This window comes from Rattus rattus, chromosome 10, assembly GCF_011064425.1.
Source record: "Rattus rattus isolate New Zealand chromosome 10, Rrattus_CSIRO_v1, whole genome shotgun sequence".
NCBI lineage: Eukaryota > Metazoa > Chordata > Mammalia > Rodentia > Muridae > Rattus > Rattus rattus.
The window spans coordinates 84948686-84951288 of NC_046163.1; the positions used below are offsets into that span (position 1 = coordinate 84948686).

Here is a 2603-nt window from a genome sequence, read left to right on the forward strand (position 1 = left end):
CCCTGGAGCGTCCAGCCGCCAGCCTCTGCCAGCTCTTCGGGATCCTTGTGGCCGTGGGCAGCAGCTGACCCGCCTACCCCACTTTGGTGTGTGTGGGGGGGAGACCATCCTTGATGCGCGTGCGCAGTAACTTCGGCTGCACCTGCGCATTAACTCTAGCTGCACAGAGAAGCCCTAGGATAACACCGGGCGCCCCTGCAACACATGGCAGAGGAGGACCTCATCTATCTTCTGCCTGGAAGGTGTTGAGGGTGGCGGGTCTTCCGGAGCTGGCCACTATGGGGACTCTGACACAGTGACGATGATGAGGGCTACTTCATCTGCCTCATCACTGAAGACCACATGTCCAACCAGAATGTCAACTCCAAAGGCCAGAGCTACTACAAAAACCTACTGAAATCGGAGTGTGGCTCCATAGGGTCACGAGTTAGCTACTTCCACTTCAAGGAGTCCTGGAAGCATGCGATCAGAAGGCCAAGAACATGCCCGACCCCTCTGAATTCCATCTGGAGGACATCGCCACAAAGCATGCTACTCGGCACAGGTACAATGCTGTCACCGGGGAATTGCTGAAAGACAAGGTTCTGATCAAGATGGCATCTCAGCCCTTCGGCCTTGGAGCAATGAGGGAGTGCTTCAGGATGAAGAAACTCTCCAATTTCTTGCATGCCCAACAATGGAAGGGGGCCTCCAACTACGTGGCAAAACGCTACCTCGAGCCAGTGGACAGGAGAGTGTACTTTGAGGATGTGCAGCTCCAGATGGAAGCGAAGCTCTAGGGAGAGGAGTACAACCGGCACAAGCCCCCCAAGCAGGTGGATATCATGCAGATGTGCATCATTGAGCTAAAGGACAGAAAAGGACAGCCCCTCTTCCACCTGGAGCACTACATTGAGGGCAAGTACATCAAGTATAATTCCAACTCAGGCTTTGTCTGTGGTGACAACATCAGAATAACACCACAGGCCTTCAGCCATTTCACATTTGAACGTTCTGGTCACCAGCTGATTGTAGTGGAAATCCAGGGTGTGGGTAAACTTTATACTGACCCACAGATCCACACTGAGAAAGGCACTGACTTTGGAGATGGTAACCTTGGTGTCCAGTGAATGGCTCTCTTCTTCTACTCTCATGCCTGCAACTGTCTTTGCCAGAGCATGGGCCCTGCGCCCTTTGACCTCTCTCCACAAGAGCAGGATGCTGTGAACCAGAGCACCAAGCTTTTGCAATCAGCCAAGACCATCTTGATGGGGACAAAGGAGAAATGTGGGAGTCCCCGCATAAGGACACTCTCTGGCAGCCCTCCCTGCCCCCTGGCTCCTTCGCCTGTCAGAGAACTCTGGGGATGAGAACATGAGTGATGTGACCTTGGACTCTCTGCCTTCCTCCCCGTCTTCTGCCACACCACACAGAAGTTGGCCAGAAGTTGGACCATTCCATTGGCCAGTGTTTGGGCCCTAGAGACCATGACTGCATGGACAATCACCGGGACTCTGAGAATAGTGGGGACAGTGGGTATCCAAGCGAGAAGTGAAGTGACCTGGATGATCCTGAGCCCCGAGAACATGCCCACTCCAATGGCAACCGAAGGCCTGAATCTGATGAGGACAGCCTGAGCAGCTCTGGACGGGTCTGTGTGGAGAGGTGGAACCTGCTCAATCCCTCCAGTCTGCACCTGCCGAGGCCTGAGGCCGTGGCCCTAGAAGTGCAAAGGTTAAATGCTCAGGACTTTGGAAGGAAAATCCGGAAGGCTTTTTTGGGGAAGGTCCATCTGGCCATAGTATGGTACCATGAGGGCGGGAGCTTCGGCGAGAAGGTTGAGGAATGAGATTGAGAATCTGCCATCTTCCATCTGGAGCATGCAGCCGACCTGGGAGAACTGGAGGGCATCGTGGGCCTAGGCCTCATGTAACTCTCAGCTGCCCCCCATCCTGGCTGATGTCTCTCTGGAGGAGACAGAAGAGAACAAGACAAAAGGCTTTGATTACTTACTGAAGGTAGTAGACGCTGCTGACAGGCAGTCCATGATTTTAGTGGCCCGAGCTTTTGACACCAGCCTGAACCTCAGCCCAGACAGGTGTCAAGACTGGTCAGAAGCCTTACACTGGTACAACACGGCTCTGGAGATGACGGACTGCGATGAAGGCGGAGAGTATGACGGAATACAGGACGAGCCCCAGTATGCAGTGCTGGACAAGGAAGCAGAGAGGTTGCTCGCCAGTGGATTTGGACTGGACAAGAACCCCCAAAGATCAGGAGACTTGTACACCCCGGCAGCTGAGGAGGCAGCAATGGAAGCCATGAAAGGCCGGCTAGCCAACCAGCACTATGAGAAGGCAGAAGAGGCCTGGGCACAGATGGAGGAATAAGTGTCCCACAGAATCACTGCCGAGGAGAAGGACTGGGGAGGGGAGGATGAGACCCATTTCCTTTGGGAGGGGAGAAGTAGTTTTACTATGGTATAAATTCACTTTTGTATTGCCTTTTTTGACTCTTGACAGTCTTTGCAACTGGCAGAGACATTATAACTGCCCTTTTAGGGGTGGTATTTTGAGGGAGTTGGAGGTTGAAGATGCAGCCTAATGAATTCTTTTCCCCCCGTT

General features: G+C 53.4%; 1 pseudogene; it reads left to right on the top strand.

The window, feature by feature from the left end:
- Nucleotides 1–204: 204 nt before the first annotated feature.
- Nucleotides 205–2369, top strand: LOC116911293 (annotated as a pseudogene).
- The last annotated feature ends 234 nt before the right edge of the window (nt 2370–2603 follow it).